Source organism: Ctenopharyngodon idella, chromosome 23 (assembly GCF_019924925.1).
Source record: "Ctenopharyngodon idella isolate HZGC_01 chromosome 23, HZGC01, whole genome shotgun sequence".
In the NCBI taxonomy this organism is placed as follows: domain Eukaryota; kingdom Metazoa; phylum Chordata; class Actinopteri; order Cypriniformes; family Xenocyprididae; genus Ctenopharyngodon; species Ctenopharyngodon idella.
The window spans coordinates 8978678-8991279 of NC_067242.1; the positions used below are offsets into that span (position 1 = coordinate 8978678).

General features: G+C 37.0%; 1 protein-coding gene across 8 annotated transcripts in view; it reads left to right on the plus strand.

The window, feature by feature from the left end:
• sntg1 (syntrophin, gamma 1) overlaps window positions 1-12602 on the plus strand; it is a 50489-nt gene that overhangs the window by 8403 nt on the left and 29484 nt on the right. For 4 of the 8 annotated variants that reach the window (XM_051882668.1, XM_051882667.1, XM_051882674.1 and 1 more), the window contains one exon: window positions 9250-9404. The exons of 1 other annotated variant lie outside the window; for it this stretch is intronic. The gene's annotated coding sequence lies outside the window, so the exon portion shown is untranslated. Of the gene's footprint in view, window positions 1-9249; window positions 9463-9856; window positions 9909-12602 lie in introns of all 8 variants that reach the window. 3 more of the 8 variants (XM_051882669.1, XM_051882671.1, XM_051882670.1) reach the window with 3 other exon arrangements.

Genomic DNA, 12602 nt, shown 5'->3' on the forward strand with positions numbered 1-12602 from the left:
GATTTGTATTCTGTAACACACAAGTATGTTTGCTTCATTTATGAAGAAATACCACGGTACAGTGATGTATCAGATCGTAATACCATCCTGCAGGAAAGAACAGTCACAAATGAGATCTCTTAATAAAAATTTATTTCAGTAGAAATTTTATTTAAAAATTTGAACACAATTACATGAAATTTAGAGTGTTCATTGTTTCAGTCAGTTTTTAAAAAAAAAATGCAATAAACAAAAAGTAGGAAGTATGTCAATCTAAATATGAATGGAAATACTGTATATAAAATAATATATTTTAAATTAAAACTTTACATAAATTATTTACAGTAGCTTACACCATTTCAGGTAGTAAAGCAGATCTACAATGAGTGAATGAATCAGCAGTTTTGATCGAATCATTTGCTTGAATGATTTGATGACTATTATTGTCTAAAATTTGTATTAATTGCAATAATATAAAATAATATATAAATAAATCTACATATTAGATGAAAAACTTAAACTAAACAAAAAGAGAAATGTTTACTTTGGCAACCAACAGAAATAAGTTTAAGTTGAAGCAACTGGAAATAAACTGAATTAAAACTAAAATAATTATTTTTTTAACCTAAGTTGTAATATTTCAAACAAACAATATTATACAATTGACAGAAGCACATAAAAATTATTAATAATTAAACAAAAATTAAAATAACTGAAAAATGAATGCTAATGTAAAATATTAATTAAAACTAGTTTATAAATAATACCAAAAATAACACTGATTTTGGATAAATTGGTTAAGTGAATTATTTAGTGACTCACTCATAAAGACAGTCACTTGTTTCGAATCTGAATAAAACGCTGAATAAATTGCAGCATTTTAAAACAAATCGGTTAAGTGAATGGTTCAATGACTCACTCATAAAGACCTGCATTTCTCAAAAGCATCGTGAGCCAACAATGTTGTCTACGATCAACTTAGCTCACACATTTTGGGAAACGCAGCCCTGATTTGTTCCTGAATGAATCAGTAATTTGAACAAAACGGTTGAATGAATGATTCAAATGATTCACTCACTTGTCAACACCTACTGGCATAAATATGTAATAGTCACTGAAGACTCTCCACCACTAATGCACAGCGACAGTCTGTCTGAAACAAAGACAGACAACTGGAATGACAAACAGTGATAAGTCCTGGTGCTTTTTGGACTGTTATATCTCTTATTTTTATCTTTTATAATGAATGTTTCATCATTGATAAGATCGGTAAGTGATTATTACCAAAGGCATGGCTGTGTTTGTTTACATTGGGAGAGTTTACGATTCCTCGTGCAACCCAATGAATGATTACATATTAAAATTTCATGATGTTACTACGATATGCATGTTTAAAAACTTACTTTTTTGCTAGTGTTTCTATAAGAGTTCAAATTCTCAATTCTGTGTCAGTTGTTGCATCCATAACAAAATTAGGTCTATGCATATAAATATTCATCTTGATTGTCCTCAGAAGTGCGAGTTATCCGCCTCAGCGGCGCTCATCATGTTTACTAATATGTGCCAGTTAGTCTCTTGTCAACACAGCTAATTTATTCTGTTTTTAATGGAATGGTCTCGCTGACAATTGAGCAGAGAGACTGCTAACTCATAAACAAACCAAACTTTGTCTTGGTCTTGAATAACTATACGGCTCGGTCTGCTGTCTGCTTCTTGACAGCAGCAGTAATTACCCATCTTTGTTGGTGTAATGAGTCTCATGTGTCCATTAGGTTTCTTCTGGCACCTTCTCTGTACTTTCAAACACTGCCTTGCTGAAAGTCATCCGTCATAGAGAGAGAGGTCAGGACTTGAGTCTATAAATCTGCCATTCGCTAATTTACAGAGCCTCATTTGCATTGTTGCCACTATAAGTAGATGTGGTTTGGTGTGGTGATGTAGGCCAGCGGGTCTCGCTGGTGTATTAACTAATGAGGGCTAAACAGAGACCCGCCCAGCGGGCAGAGCAAGGTTGCTTTTGGCAATGAGATGTCAGAGCAGGATAATGTGAAAGGATGAAGCTGGGATGAAACTTTAATCAAGCGTAACGTCATGCCCAGACTCTCTGGAATGACCTTTGCATTGCTCGCCTTAAGCGTGTTCAACAGTGCAACAGTGTCCAGAAAGCTGAGAAACACTTGATCAGGCCTAACAAATCTGAGTCAGTGTGACATTTCTATCTGGACATTATTTCAAGCTGTAAAGTTTGAGGCGAGATCCTCAAATGTGTTTATTTCGCCTGGAAATCTTACTGTGTTATTGGATTCATAGACCAAGGAGATACTAACTGGATTATTTTCAGAGTTCAGGTTGCTCTTTCATAGCAAGAGACTTATTGAGATCTCGGTTAAAGGCACAATATGTAAGATTTTTGGATTTAAATATCCAAAAACCACTAGAACAGTGTTATATATTTTGTTGACTTGTGTACTAACATTATACCAAATGTTTCCAAGAATGTTTAAATCCAGAGAAATAAGCAATTTTAACCAGGACACGGGCCGTGTCAGTTCGTTGCCTATCAATGACATCATACCCGCGTTAGCCTCGTTTTCTGGTTTTATTTTGTAGAAACCATGAAAACATCAAAGACGCTTTAATATATTATGTGTTTTATTAGACAGGTGAGCAACTGTTTGGATACATTCATTGACAGAAAACTAATCATTGTTATATAGCTCAAAACACTAAAAATCTAATTTTTTTGATTTACAGCATGTTTTACCATGCCTAATATCGATCTAGCTTACTGCAGTGTGCAACAAGTGTCTAATAGAAGCCTCTGAGCAAACGCAGATTAGTTTATAACAATTTTCAACACACAAGTGTATCTAATATGATAAACAGCGCTGCTTTACCCCACATACGCATGACTGGAAGTAGAGGAAGTGTGCGACTGTGGCATAATAGCAGCTCCGCTGCTGTCGAGCCGTGTTTGGCGCTCGTCTCTTATTAGAAATCGCTTCAGCGATCCTGTTCTGCTTCATACTACAGTAACATTAATAATCTCATCCATGAACATGATTTCTGTCCTGTCGGATTGTTTTCCCCTGGCTGTGCGGTGAAGACAACACATCCCATGATTCTGCAAAATCAAGACGTCATCAAGCTACGCCTTTGTTTTGAATAAGCAACCTCTAGTGGAGAAAACTTACATACTGTGCCTTTAAAGGATTAGTTCACTTTAAAATGAAAATTATCCCAAGCTTTACTCACCCTCAATCCATCCTAGGTGTATATGACTTTCTTCTTTCTGATGAACACAATCAGAGTTATATTAATACATTTCCTGACGCATTCGATCTTTATAATGGCAGTGAACGGGATACAACGAGTATGAAGCTCAAGAAAGTGCACCCATCCATCATAAACGTACTCCACATGGCTCCGGGGGGTTAATAAAGTCCTTTTGAAGTGAATCGATGCATTTGTGTAAGAAAAATATCCATATTTAACAAGTTATAAAGTAAAATATCTAGCTTCTGCCAGACCGCGTATTCAACTTAGGAAGAAAGCGTAATGCCTCTCGCAGTTCAAAACGCTTACACTATGTCCTACACCTTCCGTACTCAGCTTATGAAAAAGCTTAACTAACGCAACGATCTTGTATTGACAATGCAAGAGGTGAGCACTCTGTAAAGTCTCCTCCAGCACATCCCAAAGACTTTCAATGAATTTAATTCTGGACTCAGAGGTGCCAATTCATGTGTGAAAATGATTCTTCATGCTCCCTCCAAACCATTCTTTCACAATTTGAGCCTGATATATCTTGGCTTTGTCATCCTGTAAAATGGCCATGATACGTCTTCATACATGGTTGTTTAAGAAATGAAAAGCTACACACTCCAATAATTAGGGTTAAAAGAACTGTTCCCAAACATATAACATGCTGAAAACATAATAATCACTGCAATAATGATCTAGTCATAGACTCTTAAGTATTTGCCTATTTAAATCCAAACAGCAACTTTTTTGGCCCAGGCAGTGTATTATATTTATAGATCTTTTGACATTTAATAGACTTGTATAGAATGTGGCTACAAACTTGCACAATGATTAAGATGCAAGGAGAATTGCATCTGATTATCTTCATCTGATTGATATACACAGTATATACATATACACAATATGAAAATTTTGCATATTATATTTTCATGACTTAAACAATAACATGGTATCCATGGTAGTACTTTTGTTAGAAGAAGAAACAAACGCACTACCGTCTGAGGTGCCAGTCAGGAGGGATAGGTCCAAATATATATGAAAAGATATGACTGCACACTAAACTTGCAAATAGTTTATTTACCAGCGTTTCGGCAAAAATAAACTATTTGCAAGTTGAGTGTGCAGTCATATCTTTTCATATATATTTAGTACTTTTGTTATGCATTTGTTTAGACGTGCAGGGTAAAAAAATGCATTACTTGCTTTGCTGTGAGACTCTCTAATAGCAAATGTAAGCTTTGAATCATTTATTGCATTTGTTGTATACTGAAATAAACCAATTTGAATACATCTAGCTATATAATTTAGCCAATATAAGCTCATTTTATGCATAATATCATATAGAAAACAACCGTGTTATTTGAACAAACACTACGGTTGAAAATCAGTTAGTACCGTGACACAGCAGTGTGCTTTTGCCTCGTCTCCAGGCAGTGGAAATGCCCGGTGCCCTGAGCAGTGTGAGCGTGTTTGCTCTCTCCGTGTCTTGGCTGTGAAATACACAGATAAATTGTGGTTTTCTGGCTTACATCTCATGGGAACGTGTTCACTCACCTGCTTGAGAGAAACCCAGCGAAAAAACATCGACCTTCATAGGGCATCAGCGTCACAGACAGCGGCGTGGCGAGCGAACCGTTTGACTTCTTGTTTCTGAGTGTATGTGTGTGCGGGTGTTTGTGCATGGGAATATTAGATTCATTCCTAAAGGAAATATTAACTGCAAATGGTTACATTCCGCAACGCCTTATGCCGGCAATGTTTATATTACAGTAGCTGCATCCGAAAGGTGAAAAATGCTGCTTCCGTAGGTGGCATATGGAGGCAGAAAGGCAACAAGGCACGTCTGAATCCAGTGTTAACTTCACTCCCTGTCTTCTGAGATACCTTCAATCGATTGATTTTTGAAGGCAGCATGGATGTGTCCTTCTCTGCCTATGATATCCCACAATCCCGTGTGTCCCATTCCGTGACAGTTGAGCTAACAAATAAAAATGGCGTCTGAAAGTCGCGATTGGTGGTCAATTAAAAGTGTGTAAATGTACGTTTTTTACCTACTTTTTTCACTTTTGATGCCATTCTCTAGGGGGAAATTAGTATAGTAATTAAATATTCACTATAACCAAGCTCTGTCTATTCAAACATGATGCGTAACATGAGAATGAACCTCATTGGTTCTCACGCGTCAATCAAACATGCTTGAGCTTCCGTTTACCACAACTGATGTGTGAGTTGATGAATGTTTATATGTGAATAAATTCAATCTGTTCATCATATAAAGCGATCGAGTCTCTTCAGAAAATTTGAGCTAAACCGCTCAGTACATATGGATTAGTTTTACGATCACTTCATGAACTACCATGAAGTTGTAGTTGCGTAGACTGTCAATGGAGGGACAGAAATCGCTCAAATTTCATTAAAAATGTCTTCATTTGTGTTCTAAAAATGAACAAAACTCTTGCAGGTTTGGAACAACATGAGGGTGAGTAAATAACAGAATTTTTATTTTTGTGTGAACTATCCCTTTAAGACAAGAACTGACAAGGAATTGAACAGAACAGGGAGTATATATACACACAGAGTTAACAAGTAAAGTAAATGGGCGACAGGTGAACAAAATAATTAGCTATAAAGAGTAACCAAGGAAACCAAAACTCATGAACAAAAACACAATGAAACTGTTATGCTGCCTCAGAAGTCTGTCTGAAATCTGTTTTGGGAGGTACCTTTGTGCGCAAACGCCGCCTGCAAAAGTAATTTCCTGACAGGACTAAGCTTTCAGACGCAGCCAGTGTGTTTTAATGTGCAGTTGCATTTGTCAAATACAGTTCCACCGTTATTTCCGGTGTATTTTTTTCAGTAATTTAGTCTGGATCTTAAAAAATTAAGCACTTTGTGCTGCTGTTGCACCAGGGTCTGTCAGAAATGAATAGCCTTTGTTGCGGCCCGACGGTCTGGCCATTATGATGGTGATAAGTACACTTGTTGAGATCCCCATCCGCTGTGACCGGCGGAGTCGGCAATAAACCGTTTTACAGCAATAACCCAGTTATAGTTTCAATAGTGGTGTTTTATCAAAAGAAAGGTTAAAGATGTCAGCCAGAGAAAAGCACAGAAGGTTAGCCAGACAAGATAGTTCACTAATGGATGATGAAACGGCGAGATGTTTCTGTTGCCCACATTTTACAGTTATTAGACATGTCCCAGCCGCTGTAATGACACACGCACATATGAAGAGAAATCAAATGAGTCCGCCATGCATAATGCAGTTTTAACGATGAAAAATAATGGTTTTATTTCAAAAAGGAAATCATGGGGTTGTGAAATTAAATGTGTGAAGTAGTGCTCAGCATGTAGAAAGCGCACAGAATGGCCATGGATGAATTAGCCTCAGGATGGGAGATCACATTGCATTATGTTATGCTGAAATAAGTCTGAGTTGAGGCAGGCATTTTACAAAACATACGTCTTGTTACTTTTTTTGGAGCTTATCCACAGCTACTTAACCAAACTGCTTTCAGATATAATAGTCTAATGCTCTTAAACTAGCAAACTGTTTAGGAGCTGAATAGTTTGGAAGCAATCATGCACTAACATTATGAATCTAAAAGGCTAGTCGTGTTGTTGGAAGCCTGTCGTTTTAATTTGACTGTATTGACTATGTGCTTTGTGTCTTCAAAATCTCTCTCTCAGGGAACAAGGAAGGCTCACAATGGAAGAGATGTAAATTGCTTTAGATTGTTTTGCTATCAATGTTGGCCGCTAAATGCAATTACCAGGATTCAATATTTCTTTTCAAAGTCTTGAAGAAAAGATAAAACCATTACAATTAGGGGATTGATGGTTTCTCTAGAAAGCAGCAATGCATTGCTTACCATGTAATTTTATTTTCACACGTAGAGGCCAAAATATCTCATAAAACAACTCTTTGAAATTTCTTAAAGGATTAGTTCACTTCAGAATTAAAATTTCCTGATAATTTACTCACCCCCATGTCATCCAAGATGTTAATGTCTTTCTTTCTTCAGTCTAAAAGAAAGTAAGGTTTTTGAGGAAAACATTCCAGGATTTTTCTCCATATAGTGGACTTCACTGGGGTTCAACGGGTTGAAGGTCCAAATTCAGTGCAGCTTCAAAGGGATCCCAGCTGAAGAATAAGGGTCCTATCTAGCGAAACGATCAGTCATTTTCAAAAAAAAAAAATTAAAATGTATATACTTTTTCCCACAAATGCTCGTCTTGCACTGCTCTGCGATGCGGCACGCATTACGTAATCATGTTGGAAAGGTCACGCGTGACGTAGGCGGAAGTACCGCAGGAGGGGGAAAAACTCCATCTCATTTTCTCCTCCAACTTCAAAATTGTCTGACAATGTTGTAAATTGGCTTTTTTGTAAAGGCCGTTTGACTTATCTTTGCACGTTTGCTTTGTAGACACTGGATCGGTACTTCCGCCTTCGTCACGCATGACCTTTCCAACATGATTACATAATGTGTGGCGGATCGCAGAGCAGTAATCCTTTAAAACATTGAAAATGTTCAGTGTTACTGTTTTTTAGTAACTTATTAATATGTTTATATATAGCAATACTGATATTTTTAATTTTTAAATATTGGTTTTATTTTGAAATTTATATTGTGTTTATATTAATATATTGATATTATATTAAAATTCCTCAATCAATCAATTTATGAATACTACATTAATATTAATCATTTAAGTATTATTGTAACCAGTCCATCCTGGCTGGATGAATTTGATTGAACGCACAGCATTTAAAAGAAACAAAAGATAAGGAAAGCGTTTTCGTCCCCAATTAAAGGGATAGTTCACCCAAAAAAGAAAATTTCTGTCATTAATTACTCACCCTCATGTCATTTCAAACCCAAAAGACTTTCATTCATCTTCGGAACACAAATGAAGATCGTTTTAATGAAATTTGAGAGCTTTCTGTCCTTCTATTCACAACTACCACTTTCAAGCCCCAGAAAAGCAGTAAAGACATCACAGGTAGTCAATGTGACTCCAGTGGTTTAACCTCAATTTTATGAAGCAACGTGAGTACTTCGTGCAAAAAAATCATGATTTACCACTTTATTTACAAAATATTAATCTTCAAAGCATGTTGGCTTGAAAGTGGTAGTTGCGTAGACTGTCAATGGAGGGAGGGATTTCATCAAAAATACCTTCATTTGTGTTCCAAAGATGACTTACAGGTTTGGAACGAAATGAGTAATTAATGACAGAATTTTCATTTTTGGGTGAACTAATCCTTTAAAATAATTAGCTAGTTGACCCAAAAACATTTAAAAATGTATTTACCCAAAATTTATTCCCCCTTATGCCTTTTCAAGGCCTTTTTAATATCTTCCTTCCATGTAAAACAAAAGGACTTATTCACAGCAGAACTTCCAAGTTACTTATAATCACTTACATATAGGTCTACTGCAAGTGTAATAAAACATTCTGTTCTCATCTCATTTAATGTTTCACGGAGGAATGAAACAACATGCCAATGATGACAGAACTTTAATTTTTTGGGTGAACTACTGCTTTTAAAGTTAACAAGCCTGTTTATTTTATTATCCTAACTTTGCGCAATTGAATGTTCAGTTGCATTTATTAGCATTTTCTCTGAGAACAGACCACCATTTTCACTCTTGTCTCGAAAAACAGCTTGACGGAGCACTTCGGATTGAAGCGGAATGCAGGGGTTCTGTTTTTAACTTGACACGGCATCTTAAAATCACAAAGCTCATGATGGGACATTAAAAAAATTACTCTATATGGCTGTAGCAGCAGGAGATGAAATGTAAAAAAAAAACTTTTTAGAGAAGCTTTTACCATGCAAACTGTCTTAACAGTGAAAGCACAGCATGCTGCTGTCATACTAATTCCGGCTCTGATGTTAAAAAGAGCAAAAATATATATGTAAGAAAAAATCTAGATAAACTAATCAACCTCAATAATAGACTGGCCCTCCTAACAAGGTTCCTTGTTGTACTCCAGCAGCTGCAGGACTCTGGCTGGGCCTGAGGGCCAAAATCTCATACTGGAATAAAGGAAGGAAGAAAGGGAAATCATCAGCCCTGAACAAGCCTCCCCTGCCTCCTTCCCCATGGCTTGACCTCCATGCTTGCTGTGCTGAAGATCTTTCCCTGGAGGTAAGCCTAAAATACCCAGGCCTCCAGCTGGAGCTTGACAAATCGACTCATTTGCCGAGTAGGTGATCTTAAAGCAATAGTTCATCGAAAAAACGAACATTCTGTCATCATTTACTCACCCTTGTGTCATTCCAAACTGATATGATTTTCTTTCTTCTGAGTTTTGAGTGCTGCGGTTGCTGCTTTATGGTACTTTTATGGTGCCTTTTTTTTGTCCTTATTGAAGTTTGACAGCATAACCAATTGTTGTGTGGAAAAGAGCAGCGTCAGCATCTGCTTTGGTGTTTCCACAAAGTCGTACGGGTTTGGAATTTCATTTTGATTTGAACTGTTCCTTTAAGAACATTTTAGCAAAATTAAATTTGCTGTCATGTTATTAGACAACATATTAGGCTCTATTTCTTAGAGGAAGGCTGTGTTTCATCATGCTTCTTTTTGCCATGAATTTTTAGAGACATCTCCCAGAAGGCTCAAGGAATTGTTCTGAGATGCCCAACTGACGAGGTGCCTGCATTAAAATAATATTGCAGATGAAAAAAAAAAAAAAAACGCCATACCGCACCGGCCTGTTAACATGCAAATCACATCTCATTTTCACAGAACGGCAAAGCGAGTGAGTCAGTGCGAAACTGTACAATCTGAATGCCAAGCATGATACTGAGAGAAAGCAAAGCATAGAAACAACACATAGTAAATTATGGTGTCATGTTGAAGAACACTCAACAACATTTCTATTTTTGGTCGTAAGCCACTGCAAATGCAATTTAATGAGCTCGGAATGTATAGGAATGACCTTTATATTGATTTCTAGCTGTGCAGCATGTGGTGTTCTTTTTAAACAAGCCAGTACTGTAGCAGTTATACATGGTAATAGTTTTATAAAGTTCACTTCAGAATTAAAATTTCCTGATAATTTACTCACCCCCATGTCATCCAAGATGTTTATGTCTTTCTTTCTTCAGTCGAAAAAAGAAATTATGGTTTTTGAGAAAAACATTCCAGGATGTTTAATGGACTTCACTGGGGTTCAACGGGTTGAAGGTCCAAATTGCAGTTTCAGTGCAGCTTCAAAGGGCTCTACATGATCCCAGCTGAGGAATAAGGGTCTTATCTAGCAAAACGATTGGTCATTTTCTAAAAAGAATAAAAATTTATATACTTTTTAACCACAAATGCTCATCTTGCACTGCTCTGCGATGCGCCACGCATTACGTAATCATGTTGGAAAGGTCACATGTGGTGTAGATGGAAGTACCGATCCAGTGTTTACAAAACGAACATGCAAATACTAAGTCAAACGCCATTTACAAAAAAAGGTAAAACGATGCCGGACGATTTTGAAGTTGGAGGAGAAAATGAAATGGAGTTTTTTGCCCTACCGCAGTACTTCGGCCTACGTCACGCGTGACCTTTCCAACATCATTGCGTAATGCGTGGCGCATCGCAAGAGCTAGTGCAAGATGAGCATTTGTGGTTAAAAAGTATATAATTTTTAATGATCGTTTCACTAGATAAGACCCTTATTCCTCGTCTGGGATCATGTAGAGCCCTTTGAAGCTGCACTAAAACTGACATTTGGACCTTCAACCCATTGATCCCTGTTGAAGTCCACTATATGGAGAAAAATCCTGGAATGTTTTCCTCAAAAACCTTCATTTCTTTTCGACTGAAGAAAGAAAGACATGTACATCTTGGATGACATGGGGGTGAGTAAATTATCAGAAATTTTAATTCTGAAGTGAACTAATCCTTTAATGTTTGAAGGCGTATCTCATGATGTTGGTTTATAGAAAAGTCATTATTTGTACAAGTACAAATTATTTTTTATCACAATTAAGCATAGGCCCCCATTCTCATTGTGAGCAAATGTGCTGAATTTAATTTGAAAACCAATTAAATCAGTTTCTTTGTCAGAGTAATAAGAATCTAATGAGAATCACCATTAAAAATATTAAGAATTACAAAATAAAAAGTTAAAATGTCTGAATGCATCATGGTAATGAGAATTTAGAGGAATGAGCATAAAAAAAATGTCACAAAACAAATTTTTGGGGGGGCGAAATATGACTTAAACATGTTTTGTGACATTTTTATGGCTTCAGTAGGGTGCTAAAAGTTTATAAAACTCATTTTGTCTGCTAGCATGGTGTTTTATGTTATATTGTGTCTTTTATCATTGTTTGTGACATGTAATGTTGGTTCATTAGTGTCTATAGCCAAAGAGTGCCTCAGTGACTGCCTTAGGCTGCTATGAAAGCAGATTCGAGCGTCATCGAATCAATAAAAACATAATAGAATATTTTTAAAATGTTCTACATTCTAATAAACTATTGACCATTCTTTTGCATTTATTTATCTCTGATAGATGACAATGAGAGTGATTTCATTAGCCACACTTTTAACTTATTGGCTTTTCTCTGTCCATGTGAAGGAAGCTGCAGATGGCACGCAAGTGGAAAGACCTGTAGACCTCATAGAGATGTTTATTAGGGAACACTCGTTCTTGCCACGTCAATGAATTATTCATAAAGCCGCTGTCTGAAGGCCTTGTGTATTCTGCCAGGACTTTCTAAGCTGGAATCGATCCGTGGTGGAAATTCTGAGCGATCCGCGACATCTCCTCCAGCTCGGAGGTTTTAAAGGGGCATGTAACTCATTTTGACAGATGGCACTCAAGAGGTACTCACCATTGCTGCTTTGGAGACACATATCCTCTCCGTTATGAGCCTCAGATTGCTATTTCCTCTTAAGTGCACTCCATGTGAGGACAAGGTTCATCACTGAAATGGCTTTTTGACAATTTTTGATACATAATGGGGAATTGAGATTTAAGGGCTCGCCAATATATCTCGCTTACGAAGGTATCTTATGGCACAAGCCACTTAAGGAGGGATGTCCCAGCGTTTTAGCATTCAAGGCCTCTCAGAGCAAGAACACGCTGATTAAAGTGGGGAAAATATAGCCGGCTTGTCCTTGCATTCGGACTACCAACAAAATGTGCAAAAACAGCCAGAAAGAGCCGTAATCCCTCCATATTTGCCCCGCTGAGTGGTTTCAGACAGTGCAAATTATGCGATTGGTCTGATTAAATGTGCTCCGCTGGTTGTGATTTTAATTTGAGCTACTCTGGGAGATGGAATGGCACAAGTGATTCCTCTGTGAAATAATCTTCAGGATGGTTTTAATCCTTGGCGCTCA